The sequence below is a fragment of the Balaenoptera acutorostrata genome, chromosome 7 (assembly GCF_949987535.1).
Source record: "Balaenoptera acutorostrata chromosome 7, mBalAcu1.1, whole genome shotgun sequence".
NCBI classification, from domain to species: Eukaryota; Metazoa; Chordata; class Mammalia; order Artiodactyla; family Balaenopteridae; genus Balaenoptera; species Balaenoptera acutorostrata.
Window position 1 is genome coordinate 22,316,943 of NC_080070.1, and position 15,476 is coordinate 22,332,418.

Below are 15,476 nucleotides of genomic sequence, written 5' to 3' on the forward strand. Positions count from 1 at the left end.
TGCTCTTAAAGGAGACGCGGCCCGCCTGGGCCGTCAGCTCTCCCGGTCTCGCGTCGTTACTCCTGCGTGAAGCGGTGAGTCGCGCGCGGGTCGGCGACTCACTCTGGGGGTCTCCACCGCTGAACCCTCCTGAAAGACTGACTGGCGGAAACTGGGACTGGAGTGTGAGCATCTGAGGGGCTCTCCAGTGGGGCTTGGAGAGGAATGTCTCAAATGACTTTTCTTGAAAGCTGAGGTAAGGGGAAAGCCAAAAACATTATGAAAAAAATAAATTGTAGTTATGGGCCAGGAAGGGAAAATGAGAAGAAGTTGGAGAAGGGACGCCTTTGAGACTTTGGAAACCACTGCTCTCTCCAGTTTCTAAATTGTGTAAGGAAACAGCACTGAAGGGAATGGCAGTGGAATAGCTAATGGCCTTTCCTTCTGGAGTTGTCCTGGTTTTAAACGTCTTGTCCCCCCCCCCCCGTTCCAGAGTCACATGGAGACAGGAAAAGGAAATGCTCGTGTGTCCTCTCATCCTGTTCAGTTTTCAGTCTGTGATGCCCTTCGTTGTAAGCATTTGTTGTGAGCCCTCTCATACGCATCTCGTGCAATTGGTTTGCTCAGTCATAACATTCACCCACAGACCAGAAAAATCCTAAAGGAGTTGGGAAGCTGGGTGTCATCATTCTTACAGCTGGTATCTACCTACTTTTAACTGACTGATATTTAGCCCCCAAATTCTGAAAGAGCAAGAGACAGAGAGTTTCAAGAAAATGACCACAGAGGGAATAACAGCCCATGTGCTCTGAATGCCATATGGGCATCATACCAGCTCCTTATCTAAAAATAAACACTTGCTCTAAATATCTAGCAGCTTTAGATAATGTTCCCATCAAATACCTGTTGGTCAGCATTGTGCATGTTTATTCCTTGGCTTAGCCACTGCATTACCAAAGTACCCTTCTCTCACTAAGTGGTTCTACCCCTGGAAGCCTGCACAGCGTCTTCATCTCCACCTGACCAACGGAAAAACTCAAGCAAAGGGTTTTTTAGTGAATGACCAAGTGAGTTGAAACACCTCAGTACTATAATTGTATTCTTTTCCCGTTATAATCATTAACCTGCCCCAACTTCCTCAGATCCTTTCCTGACTTCCTGTTTCCACAGACAAAAACTTAGTAGTAGCCTCCACTAGCATGTCAGATGGAGAATGCCAAATGGAAAGGCCACAATATGTTAACCTTTAAAATCACATGTGCTTTGTGTGTTGCAGCATGCTGGGAAAGTATTTGTTCCTTGAGGGGATGCTATAATCCCAGCAATGAAGTTAGGAGTCCAGAGACAGTGGAAGAGGCCAGAGAAGGCTGATTAGTTCCAAAGATGATTAGTGGTTATTTGGGGGGGGAAAGAGATACTTTTAAGGGGAAAAGATTAAGATGGTGACTCGGTTCAATTAGTTTGGGGCTCCAAATTTGCTAATTACACCTCTTACCCTAATGTAAGTGGAGTCCTTGTTCTTTTCCAGACACAGAGTTATGGTCCCTGAGTGATCTTTTTTAGAAACACACGTAAGTCAGTTCTTCCTAAGATGACTCTCTCGGACTTTCAGTGACTTTCTGTTCCCTTTGGGTAACACTGCAAGTCCTTAGCATAGGCCTTTCATATCCTGCCTTGATTACCTCTCTAGCTTCTCTCTTCTCTTTCTCCTCTGCACTCCCTACTCCAGCCACACTAAACTAACACACTGAATTGGCTCCTATAAATTCTGTGCTCTCTCTGGTCTCCAGGGCTTAGTCTAAACCAAGCCAGGAATACTCTCCCCCATTCTTCACCTGGCTAACTTCTGCTTGTTTTTCAGATTATTTCATTCTGGAAAATCAGTCCTCATCACCTATTTCGGGGTTAGGTGCCATTTTTTTTACATTTCCCTTGTCCCCCTGAGTTTCCTTCCTTGTCTTAGCAAACATCACAATATATGTTTTCTAATTTTTTTTTTTTTTTTTAGATTTTATTTATTTTTGGCTGCGTTGGGTCTTTGTTGCTGCGTGCAGACTTTCTCTAGTTGCGGCCATTGGGGGCTACTCTTTGTTGCGGTGCGTGGGCTTCTCATCGCGGTGGCTTCTCTTGTTGCGGAGCACGGGCTCTAGGCGCATGGGCTTCAGTAGCTGCAGCACGCGGGCTCAGTATTTGTGGCTCGCGGGCTCTAGAGCACAGGCTCAGTAGTTGTGGCTCGCAGGCTCTAGAGCACAGGCTCAGTAGTTGTGGCTCGTGGGCTCTAGAGCGCAGGCTCAGTAGTTGTGGTGCACGGGCTTAGTTGCTCCACGGCATGTGGGATCTTCCCAGACCAGGGCTTAAACCTGTGTCCCCTGCATTGGCAGGCAGATTCTTAACCACTGCGCCACCAGGGAAGTCCCACAATATATTTTTATTTCCTGTTTATTTCTCATTCTCTCTCCCTAAACTGTAACTCCCATGAAGGTAGGAGTCATGCATATCTTGTTCACAGTTGTATCCTTAGTCCTTTTAGAGTGTCTTGCATATAGTGGATGTTCAATAAATATTTACTGAAGAATGAATTAATTGTGCTAAAAGAGTACTTGGGTTGCAAAGGAAAAAAAATGCCAGAACTTCTCAGACTACAAAAATGTATCCCTGAGGTATGATTGCCACAGAGAATGTAAAGACCCAGGATAGCGTGGCTTTCCTGCAGCACAGATTTTACAAATGGTAAAATAATTTAAAGCATTCGTATGTTAACATAAATACAGATAGATATGTTAACATACAAATGCTTTAAATTCGTAGATATATTATGATACTGAACCCCAAATTTGTATAAATGTTAAGATAAAATAGAAGACTAAAGAAATTTTAAAATCTTCAGGAGTCTGCCGTACCTCAGATCTCCTATGGGTATACATTTACCTCCACTGCCTCTGGGGCATTGCCTTAGTCTATGGGGTTTATTGTAAGGATACATGGGGAAGGTCTGGAAACTGTCAGCAGCCATTTAATCTCTCTAGTTCCCCTACATTAATATATTGATGGCCTCATGGAGAACTGGACAATGGATCATCATTTTTCAGGGATCAACAGCTCTAGTAATCCAGTTATCTTGTCATCTAAAAGAAACCATCTTTTACTCTCTGATGATGTCTCAACATGCTTCTCATAGTAAACACTTCCCAGAGAGAGTAACTGATTATATTCGGTTTGTCCCCATTCACTATCTTTTCCTGCAATAAAAGATTTATTGAGAGGCTGTGACATGCCAGGCCCTGTCCTAGATGCTAGGGAGGCAGGGACAAACAGAAAAGCCAGACAAGGGCCCTGCTTTCAGGGAGCTTACATTCTGGCAGGGCAACATATAATAAATATAATAAGTCAACTAGATAATTTTAGTCTGTGCATTTTAGGTGCTAGGAAGAGACTACACTGGAGTAATATTTAGATTGGATGGTAAAGGAAAGTGTCTCTAAGAAGGTAATATTTGCGCTGATACCTGTTCAGTGAAAAAGTGCCAACCATGCAAAGGCGGGACAAAAAACATTCTGGGAAGAGAGAATAAGCAAGTGCAATGGGCCTGAGGCAGGGAAGGGGTTGTTAAAGAAAAGAAAGAAGAGAGCGTGGTGGGAGCGTAGTGATGAAGAGGGAGACGGGAGTCAGAACAAGTAGGGCCCTAACAGTCATGGTAAGGAGTCGTGACATGGAAATGTGAAGGGGAGACCTGTGCGGGGATTCAAGCCAAGGAGTAGCGTGATCCGTTTTACATTTTGTAAAGATCACTCTGCAAAACAGAAAATGGGTTGGAGAGAGGTAAGAGTGGAAGGGAGGAGACTCGACAGGAGGTTAAGCCAGGCGAGAAATGATGGTGGCTTGCACTAACAGGAGATGGAGAGGAATGGTTGAATTGGGCTGTATTTTGGAAGTAAAGTCAACTAGACTTGCTGATGAGGGAGGGAGGGAAGGCAGGAAGAAACGGAAAGAATTAAGGATAACTCCTGGGTTTTGTGTTTGCACCACTGAGTAGCTAGTGATGCTTTTATTGAAAGGGGAAGATTTGGGGTTAGAACAGTTTTGAGGTAGAAGAAATCAAGAATTCCGACTTCAATGTGGTATATAGGGGATACCTAATAGATATCCAGGTGATTGTCAAGCATCTGATATGGGGATCTATATTGGTCAGAGACTTATATCAAACTACCTCATAGGCATTTGACCTTCTTCATATATACCCAATCAGTGCTTTTTTTTTTTTTTTTTGGCTTAGGCACTGATTCCTGGGTCAATCAGTTTTCCCCTAAACAGCAGAGTCAGCATAGCTCTGAGTATAGCAGCTCTAGAAAGAAGAAACCATCTGTGGCAGCCTTCTGCAGAAGGGGATCAAGGGGTACAGAACAGTCTAGTGAAAGAAACCCAGAGTATACTCAAAAATCTTGTTTGCAGTCCCAGTTCTGATACTTTTCTAGCTATGAGACTTGGGAAAGTCACTTAACTTCTCAGCGTCTCATTTTCCACAACTCTAAAGTGGTTTTAATAAAATCTGTCTACTTCACAGGGAGGTTTTGAAGATCAAGTGAAGGAAGAGGGCCTAGCTCGTCTGCTGTAAGTTCTCATTTAATTCTCACAAAAACTCTGAGAAATATTATTATGCCCTTTTTCACAAATGAGAAATATAAGACTCAGAAAGGTTAAATAATTGTTTGTTATCTTTGGTTTGTCCCTCCAGATACATGGGAGGGAAGAGCGTGAGGTTGGGGTATCCCTTCCTCTGACTCCCTGCCTGTATACACAGTGGGCTGACTGGCCCTTTCAACCAAAGGTCACAAGTCCTCCCAAGTGGCCTCTCCACACTACTCTCTCTGGTTCTGGGTTCCAGTAACCACCCCCTCCCCTGCTCCCTGTGGTTTCCCAGTATGTTCTCACATCTTTATAAATAGTCCCTTTATTAAACCTCTCAAATTACCCAATTTGAGAATGCCATCTGTTTCCAGCTGGGACCCTAACTGTTACAGTAACTTATCCAAGGCAATATAGCTAGTCAGTAACAGAGCCAGAATCTCTCTGTTTCAAAAGCCCATCCTGTTGGATTGCATCCCATTCCTCTCAGGTGGGAACAGACTTAGTAAACTGCAAAGTGCTATTCAAATATAAGATATGGTCAAATAAAAAATTAAAAAAAAAAAAAGATTTGGTCAAATAATAGTTAAAAAGCAAAGCAAATCCAGCCGATTTTATTTATTTCCAGGCAAAGGAACATACCAGTTGACTGAGGGGGAAAAGAAGGTGTTTTTAATTTTTAGGAAGGGGTATCATGGTGTGTTACACTAATTAAAGATTAAACAAATACTCTAAATAGGCTGGAATATATCCACAGCTTTGTACATGATTGCTTAAAACAAGCCCCATACTTCATTGGTCAGGAAAAAAAGTCCTCAGATAGGTCCTGTAAGGGTCTTGCTTTAGCTCATTCAAAGGATCATTCAAAGTTCATGGTTTCTTTAACAACTTCCAGCTGGTTAGGAGAGTTGAAGCACAATGCAGTACTCAATGTGCTATGTCCTAGGCAAGTTCTGCTGTAAAAAGAAGAATTTCCCTTCACAATATTATTATGCAACAGATGAAGAAACTAATATCCAAATATGTCCGATGTCACATCTAAGGTCATTTGTACAACTGGGCTGTTTGCAGATCTGAATCTAGAACCCAAGTACCTAATTCTCAGTCACTTTTTTCCCTAACATAATTAATGGAAACTTTTTAGGTCTATACCTACATCATTCTTCTTTAAATCCTCTATAACTAGCACATAGTAAATACTTCAGAAATATTTCCTGAATTGAATCTCTTAGTTCCTCCTGAATTTCTTCTCACTCACTGTCTTAGTCAGTTTAGGTTGTTATAACAAAAATACCATAGACTGGGTGGCTTAAACCACACACATTTATTTCTCACAGTTCTGGAGGCTGGGAAGTCCAAGATCAAGACATCAGTAGATTTGGTATCTGGTGAGGGCCCTCTTCCTTGTTTGTAGACAGCCAACTTCTTACTTTCACCCCTGGCCCCCAAAATGCATGTCCTCACAGACAAAATACATACAAAATACATACATACTAACCCTAACCCATTCCATCCCAACAGCCCCAAATGTCTTAACTTATTCCAGCATCAACTCTAAAGTCTAGAGTCTCATCTAAATCAGATATGAGTGAGACTCATTCTGAGGCAAAATTCCTCTCTAGCTATGAACCTGTAAAACCAAACAGACTAGGATAGACATTCCCATTTCAAAAGGGAGAAAGAGGAAAGAAGGAAGGAATAATGAGTCCCAAGCAAGTCTAAAACCTAGCAAAGGAAACTCCATGAGATCTTAAGGCTAGAGAATAATCCCTTTGGCATGATGCTCTGCCTTCTGGACCCCCCTGGAGTAGTCCTGCCCCAGGAGCTCTGCCAGGCCAGAGACACACCCACCCACGGCTCTGCCAGGTGGTGGTCACAGCTTGTAGGCTCCAGGTGGCCTCACTCCCAAGACTTTGGTTGGAGGTTGTCTGGCCTGTTGAAACTGAGGTGATTCCTCCCCACACACACCTCACCTTTTGAAACCCTGATTGCTGAATTGCCTTCAGTGTCATTCTTTCCTTGTCTTGAAGAATAGCTTATGTGCCAACTGAATAGCTCTGTGTAAAATCCAAGAAGTCCGTCAGTCATGCTTTCTCATTTTTAGTAGTATGGACAGGCTGAGAATTTTCCAGATCTTTAAGTTCTGGTTTCTTTTTGCTCAACAGTTCCAATTCATTTCTCTCTTCTTACATTTTGCTATGCAAGCAGTCAGGAGGAACCAAACAGCTCCTTCAACACTTTGCTTAGGAATCTCCTCAGCTAGATATCCAATTTCATCACTTGCAAGTTCTTACCTTCCACAAAATGCTAGAACATGAACATAATTCAGCCAAGTTTTCGACACTTTATAACAAGAATCATCTTGCCTCCACTTTCCAATAACATGTTCCTCTTTTCTGTCTGAGACCAAAATGGCCTTTATTGTCCATATTTCTACCAACATTCTGTTCATGGTTATTTTTATTTTCTGAGGAGATGGAAGCAGTCTCTCCAGCTCTGCTCTTTCTGAGATCTCACCAGAATTGCCTCTAGGAGTCCCTTCATAGCAATACTGACTTTGTGTAGCAGGCACCTCAGAAATCTTCCGCCTCTGCTCGTTACCCAGTTCCAAGGCTGCTTCCATAGTTTTAGGTGTTTGTTACAGCAGCACCGCCACTCCTACGTACCAATTTGTGTCTTAGTCAACTTGGGCCGCTCTAACAAAAATATCATAAACTGGGCAGTTTAAACAACAGACATTTATTCCTCACACTATTCCTCAGGTGAACACTGAGACTAGCTTCAGGTATGAAGCTCAGGTCTGTCTTCTCCCAGAAGGTGGCAGCAGCAGCCTCAGCTTGCTGGAGAAATCAGAATTCATCCTTTTGCCTGTTGGCATCCAAATCTAGAAATTCCTGGTTCCAGAGACCACTTTATCCCTCCCTTGGTTTGCTGAGCTTGGTTGAAGCCAGGGCACAGGGAGTGCAGGAACTGGCAATGAATCCTCTCATAAATGCCTAGTTTTTTTGTAAACACTTTGATCTGGGCTGTGACCTTGAAGCATGTGTGAAGGAGGACCAGGAAGTCTCTGGTCAGGGAAAAGAGCTTCAGAAAGAAACAAATAGTAACTTAAACACTTACATCCACACAGGCATAAATCCAGAGGACCCCAGCTCACAGTTTGGTGCCACACAAAGAATACAGATTCTAGACCTGGCCTCCCAGCTACCAGCAACTGACCTTGTCATTGAATCTGTCAGAGCTGCAATTTCCTCTTCCACCAAGTGTGGACTAGATGATCTTTAAGCATCTGCTAATTTTTAAATTATGAGTTAGTATACTTTCATTTTTTGGATTAAGTAGGGTTGGGCCTTCACCCTTTCAGAGTTTTAAAAATCCCAGACACAAGAAAGCACTACTGGCTCCAAGTTAATCCCAGGTGAGCACAGATCCTGGCGAACACTGCCAGCTGCCTAGGCGGTGGGCAGGAATCCCAGGAAATGTCTGAACACCACACAGCTATGGATGAACTGTCAACTGCTGGGGGTTGCTTTGCAAATTACCACATCTAAACGAAGCTGACAAAATAATATTCCAAAAAGCAATTAACACTGATTCCTAGTGTATTTGGAACCAAAAGGCCTTTTGGGGAAAATGAAAGTGGCTCAAAAAAGAAGTATCCCAGCCCTCTGGGTAGAAACGTTTGAAGTTAAGGGGATTCATCAAGTCAGAATCTTTCAGTGCATTTGTCCCATCACCACTGTCGGGGCTCAACCTGGTCTTTGTAAAGGAGGAGACAGAACTTGCTCCTCTCATTTTCCCCCTGCTTCATCCTGCCTGCTCTCACTTTCATTGCCTGTACTGCTTAAACTTTCATCCATCCATTCAGTAAACACTTGTTGGGCACCTCCTATGTGCCAGGTGCTGGCATACACCTAGCTATTAAGGAACTCACAACCAAGTAGTCAGATATTAAACAGGTTAATCCACAAAGCATTCAGAAAGTATTAGCCTATAAAATATAAGGTCATAATGATGGTCATAGTCGTGGTTAGCAGTAGCATTATCTCCGTAAGGCCAAAGGCCAAATACCGTATTTCCTTATTAAAGCTATCTCCAGAACATAGTAGAATCATCTAGAGATAATCCCATAGGTCTAAAGGCGTTGGCTCCTGTGGGTTTTCTTTCTATTTCACGTGAAAGTCATCCTGTTAGAATCCCTTCCTAGGTTAGAAAGCTTTGGCTCCAGAAGGACACTGTAAATGGAAATAAAACTATGTTACCTGGCATGAAAGGATGGGGCTGATTGGGGACGTCCAGCTTCCTCTACCTTTTCTTTTTTTTAATACATTTATTTATTTATTTTACTTTTGGCTGCGTTGGGTCTGTTGTCGCGTGCTGGCTTTCTCTAGTTGCGGTGAGCGGGGGCTACTCTTCGTTGCAGTGCACGGGCTTCTCATAGTGGTGGCTTGTCTTTGTTGTGGAGCACAGGCTGTAGGCACACAGGCTTCAATAGCTGCGGCATGCGTGGACTTCAGTAGTTGTGGCTCGCGAGCTCTAGAGCGCAGGCTCAGTAGTTGTGGCTCACAGGCTTAGTTGCTCCGCGGCACGTGGGATCTTCCCGGACCAGGGCTCAAACCCGTGTCCGCTGCATTGGCAGGTGGATTCTTTGCCACTGTGCCACCAGGGAAGTCCCTACCTTTTCTCCTTAAGAATATTAGCATAGGTGATGGGCAGGTTAAATAAGTTCCAGTGTTACTGAAACAAAGAGAACTGGACAGAGGGAACTGGGGAATAACAGAAATAGGAGAACATGGTGATAGCAAATTCTAGGTGGCTCCACACTAGAAAAGAGAACCCGAACAAGCCAAAAAGTAAGGGAGCGCAGGGATGTCCAGCGGGACAAGGGACTGAACTGAGCTATATCGTAGAACAAATGAGCAGAAAAGAGGCAAACTATTTCTCCTGGTTCCCCATCTGAGATCCATCTGAGGATATCAACTGAAGTTTGTCTTCAAAGAGACACCAGCTGTTGGAATCAGGTCAAAGTATTTCTCAAATGTAAATTTTTATAGAGACTTTCTCACCATGTTGATCATTTTGATTTATTTTCTTCCAGTATATTTCCAAATAAGTTCAAAATGATCTCCTTCTCCCCCCACTTCCACAACCAATTTTTAGCAATGCCACTTACTAAATATATAGTACAAAGTTTGAGAACCTCTGGCCTTTGGCCTAATTTTATCTGATTTATTGTTGGAGACACTGCTCTCATAGCCCAAAAAATAACCAGCCTTACAATGGGATTCTCTGATGAGCACATTCCTATGGTTGAGAACTTTTTCCCCTTAAATCTTAGGAGAGTGGCAGGCAAGAAGCTGCCTATAACTGACAGCTGAGCTCTCCTCCTCCCTTTGGAATTTCTCCTGAGAAGTCAGTCTCCAAAAACCAGATACTGCAATGGCAGCTAGCTTGGACATCCACTTTGTAACGTTTCCATTTCAACTTTCCCACCTTATCCACCAGGTCTACAATTAAAATGATTTTAGTGCTTAGAGTTGTGAACAATAGTGAATCAGCATTTCAAAGAGAATTGGTAACAGGTGATGGTGGTATAAATGCCACATTCTAGAGGTCCCACATTCATTTTAAAAACAAATCTAAATGCTTTTTTCAAAACCCCCTACACTACTCAGTCTGTCGTCCCCTTTGTTTATTCATGTTTCTCCTCCCCTTCCTCTCTCTTCCTGCCTAGCTATCTCCTTCACCTGTTCTCCCACCTTATTACTGTCTTTCTGTCTTATTCCTCTTACCCCTTGTTTATCTGTCTTGGCCCTCTGCCTCCTCCTGTTCCTTCTCCATCTGATTGCATTTTTTTTACTCTGTACTGTCTCCTGCTTACCCACAACACATACTTCTCTCCTCTATTTCACCATCTTTCCCACTCCTGGCTCCTTAGTTGACTACGCTATAGAACAAAACCATTGTCAGATATTTATAATTATTAAATAAGATATTTTGTTAATTTTAAAAGCAGATAAGTTCTGAAAATGCTATATTTTTTTCCTCCAAGGAGAAAAAATTCTTGCTCATGGTTAGCAATCCTTACATGCTAACTATAATAATTATTTTTCTTATAACTTCCTGTATTGGCCCCAGATTACTTTTTTCTTGTAGTTTGGTGACCCTCAATAGAAAAATGGTTCTCTGTTCTTCAATAATCCTGACAACAGCAGCTGACATCAATGTAGAAAGAAAAGCAAGCTAAAAACAGTAGTTGAGTGTATGCATCCTGAATTGCATATTCAGTTGCAAAATCATCATCATCATTATTATTATAATTGCAGAGGGGAGGCATTTAAATAATTGTTCAAAGTGTCTTCTTGAGGAAATAACTAAATCAGGGCCAGCTGTCACAAACCAACCTACAATAATAATCCCGTATGTGCATCTTCAGTATTCATGGCAACTGTTCAATAACAAATTTAAGCATTCATCTAATGTCCTTAAACAACCTAGAAAATAACAAACAAACCTTGATCAGACCCAGTGTCTCACTTGGTAGTGACCTGTGTTTTTAAGCAGTGTCCCAGAACAACCTTAGAGTCATAAACCACAAAAGAAAAATTGCACCATCTATTCAGTGGCAAAGTGGGGCGGGGGGTGTGGGCCCAGCATCCACCTGCTATGTTACGGCAATAAATCTAGGCACACAAGTAGAGTGGAAATCAGGTAGGTACGTCAGCAGAGAAATATCCACAAAGGTAGACATGTTTTATTGACTTGAAATTTGTAAACAAATGGGAACTGTGAGAAAAGAGGGATGGTTTTGTTTTTAGTTTACTTGTGAAATCACCCAAAAGTATTTGAGATTTTTCTCTTCCCAAGATACAGCTATGAAATGACTAATAGGAATTAAGTGGGCCTGCACCAGGAACTGAATGTGCCACTTCACTGGGAACAGAAAATGTTCCCCTGGTAGAGGCTGTCCTCTCAGATTAGTTAGTACCTGGGTGTTTTAAAAAGAGACTCAGCCAGTCGCGAATGTGGAGCATTTATAAAGAGCAAGAATCATCCAAATGCCTTTGCAAATTTTCCCCATATCTTAGTACTTTTGAGTCATGTTTATATCTTAACTTCTACGTTCCTGAAAAAACTCAGGAGAGAGGGAGAAAGAAGATTTCCGGTCACACTGTTTTTTTCTTGCTGGCTACGGTGGCTTTCCAACAGGAGTCTTGCTAGTGGCTTGGCCTGAGCAATTTTAGAAAGGTGAATGACCCAAGACAGCCTAAGAAAGTTGCTAACTGCTCTGATCCAGCCTAACTAGGTTCTAAAAATCATATACCTAGTTGCAGTGGTTCAATACTATTTGCATATTTGCATCCCCAGCTAAAATCAACTTGCCTATACACGGCCTCATCCTGTTTCAGTAATTTAAATATTTTCTACAGAAGTATCAGAAGGGGCACTGATTGACATTTTAAAAGTTGTTTCAAGGCACAATCTGTGTATATTTTTTTAATTGTAAAAGTAAAACACCACCATAATGAAAATAAATTCTAACTTCAAAAAGGCTTAAAATGGAAAGAAAAATCTTTCCACTTTTATCCCAAGGTAAGCACTGTTAACTATTTCTTGTATATTTTTTCCACATAGGCATATATAATATATATACACCATTTTTCCACAAAGCAGATCATATAATATACAGTGTCCTATTGTGAGATAATAGAAAATAAATACATTGAACTGTGTATTTTAGGAGCTCTGTGCCACAGTTCCAGCACAGAGCTCCTAAAACCCTTGTAAAGCCTAAGTGATAATAACACTGGGAGCATCTTTTGTTCTAATATTTGGTCTTTGACCCTGCTTCCTGACACAGAGTTTCTAAATCTCTGAATTCCCTGGGGGTTTGTAGCCTCTTTTGTTCTAGTGAGGTGAGCGATTGGATGGCTCCTCGATGAGGGCTGGCCCCAGAAAGACCAAGCCAGGATTAGAAGCTTGGAATTTTCAGCCCCACCACCCATTCTCCAGAGAGGGAAAAAGGAATAGCAATAGTATTAATAATCGATCATGTCTATGTGATGAAGCCTCTATAAAAATCCCAGGGGCTTCCCTGATGGCACAGTGGTTAAGAATCCGCCTGCCAATGTAGGGGACATGGGTTCGAGCCCTGGTCTGGGAAGATCCCACATGCCACGGAGCAACTAAGCCCATGGGCCACAACTACTGAAGCTTGCACTCTAGAGCCCGCGTGCCACAACTACTGAGCCCACGTGCCACAACTACTGAAGCCTGCGTGCCTAGAGCCTGTGCTCTGCAATGAGAAGCCACTGCAATGAGAAGCCTGCACACTGCAACAAAGAGTAGCCCCTGCTCGCCACAACTAGAGAAACCCCACGCGCAGCAACAAAGACCCAACGCAGCCAAAAATAAAAATAAATAAATAACTTAAAAAAAATCCCAATAGTATGGGGTTTGGAGAGCTTCCAGATAGGTGAACACAATCACGTAATTGGAGGGTGAAGCACTCCTGCCCTCGGACCCTCCCAGACTTTGCCCTGTGTATCTCTTCATCTGGCTGTTCATCCGTATCCTTTACATTGCACTTTATTAGATAATAAACTGATAAACATAAGTGTTTCTCTGATTTCTGTGAGCTGTTTTAGCAAACAATTCAATCCAAGGGGTAGGAAGTCATGGGACCCTCCAGTTTGTAGCCAAGTCAGACAGAAGTTGTGGGTGAGCTGGGAACCTACTACTTGAGACTGGCATCTGAAGTGGGGGGGGGCAATCCTGTGGGACTGAGCCCTTAACCTGTGGGATAGTGTCCAGGTAGATAGTGTCAAGGTTGAATTAAATTGTAGGACACCCAGCTGATGTCACAGAGAATAGCTTGGTTTGGGGAAAACTCCCATATCTGGTGTCAGAAATGTTGTAAGTGTGGTAGTGTGAGAGTGAAGGAGAGACACACAGGAGGAAGAGTGAGTTTTTCCTAAACACCTATACCTTGCTTTATTCATTTAATAATATTCAGAAGTATTTCCATGTCAGCATATGTAGATCTTCCGAGATCTTTTTTTTTTTTTTAATTTTATAGCTACTTTATTTATTTATTTATTTATTTTTGACTGTGTTGGGTCTTCGGTTCGTGCGAGGGCTTTCTCTAGTTACGGCAAGTGGGGGCCACTCTTCATCGCGGTGCAGGGACCGCTCTTCATCGCAGTGCGCGGGCCTTTCACTATCGCAGCCCCTCCCGTTGCGGGGCACAGGCTCCAGACGCGCAGGCTCAGTAGTTGTGGCTCACGGGCCCAGCTGCTCCGCGGCATGTGGGATCTTCCCAGACCAGGGCTCGAACCCGTGTCCCCTGCATTGGCAGGCGGATTCTCAACCACTGCGCCACCAGGGAAGCCCCCCCCGAGATCTTTTAATCATTGGATGTGCCACAATTTATTTAACCATTGCCCCATTGATGAACATTTAAATCGTTTCCACTTGTTATTATAAACAGTGTTTCCATGAACATCTTTATGTGTGTCACTGGGAATTTGGATGGCTCTATCGTAGGATAAATTCCTATAAATGAAATTGCTGGGTCAAAATATATATATATATACATTTAAAAATCAGGTTAGATGTTGCCAAATTGTAATCTCCAAATAGCTGTTCCATTTCTGTCAACAGTATAAGTTCACTTATACCCTTGTCAAAACTGAGTTTTATCAAACTTTCAACCTTTTGTCAATCTGATAGATAAAAATGGTATCACATTGTTACGATTTGCATTTTTCTAAGCACTAATGAAGTTGTATTTTTTCCCACGTAGTTCTTGCCATTCTTATTTTCTTTATGAAATATCTGTTCATATTCTTTGCCCTTTTTTCTGTTTATTTTTTTCCTTGTAAAACTGCAAGATCTCTTTATATAATAAACACTTTTTCTGTTGGGTTACAACTAATTTTTTTCTTCTGTGCCATTTGTCTTTTGGCTCAGTTTATGGTATTTTCTTGTTGTTGTTGTCATATTTGTTTTTACCATTAAAAAGTTTTAAGTGTTTTACACTAAAGCATTTATCAGCATTTTCCTTTTTGGTTTCTGAGTTTTGTCTATGTTTTAAATATTAGCTCTCTTACAAGATGGGTCTCTTTACAGTTGCCTAAACTTTAATGCACCAGGGCATGATTTGAATTTCACTACATCATAGGTACAGGTTCAAAAATTTAGATTTTACTTTGGAAAAACTTACAAAGTGAAGGTCTTTAAGAGAAGGGAGGGCTGAGAGACCCTTTCCTCTTAGTGTCCCTGGCTGACCTGTTGGCCTTACAGAATGGTCTTCTAGAGAAGGGAATTCTGCCCCTCCTTTGGTCTCCTTCTAGTATACAGCAAGTTTGAGAGTAGCCTTATCAGTGAAAGGAATAACCAGACTGTCTTGGCACCAGGCAGCCTGGATTTTGGTGCCAGCTGTTTACCAAAGTTGTCTGGGAAACACACACAAGCTGCCCACCACCTAGACTTTTGGTCCCATGGGATGTTACACAAGAGAAAGGAAGCCAGTGGTCCCATGAGAAGCTGAGCTTGTGTACAGTTCCTCAGGCTAGGAGAAGCCCCTTTCCTCAGCTTCAACCCCTCATACCCTGGTTTGAGCTAACTCATTGTCCAGGCAACACAGAATGAGCACCCAGATTCATTTAGAACAAGCCTGCTCTTTGTATCATATTAAGTCAGTAAAGAGTCAGGCAGTGGAGGTGATACTAACACTTTTCACCCCCAACGTTTTATTTAGAAAAATTTCAAACCTACAAAGCTTAAAAGAACGATACAATAAATGCCCGTATACTCTTCATCTAGATTCACAAATTGTTAACATTTTGTCACCTTTGATTTATCTCTTTAAA

General features: G+C 42.2%; 1 protein-coding gene and 1 long non-coding RNA gene across 13 annotated transcripts in view; one reads left to right on the top strand and one right to left on the bottom strand.

Moving 5' to 3' along the window:
- MKLN1 (muskelin 1) overlaps positions 1–15,476 on the bottom strand; it is a 379,019-nt gene that overhangs the window by 210,909 nt on the left and 152,634 nt on the right. The window lies entirely within an intron of this gene.
- The window catches only part of LOC103013055 (uncharacterized), a 61,212-nt gene that overhangs the window by 416 nt on the left and 45,320 nt on the right, over positions 1–15,476 (top strand). For 3 of the 11 annotated variants that reach the window (XR_009008792.1, XR_450547.2, XR_450545.2), the window contains exons 1-2: positions 18–235; positions 4,541–4,587. This is a non-coding gene — a long non-coding RNA (uncharacterized LOC103013055). Of the gene's footprint in view, positions 1–16; positions 236–4,540; positions 4,588–15,476 lie in introns of those variants that run through there. The other 8 variants (XR_009008796.1, XR_009008797.1, XR_009008791.1 and 5 more) reach the window with 6 other exon arrangements.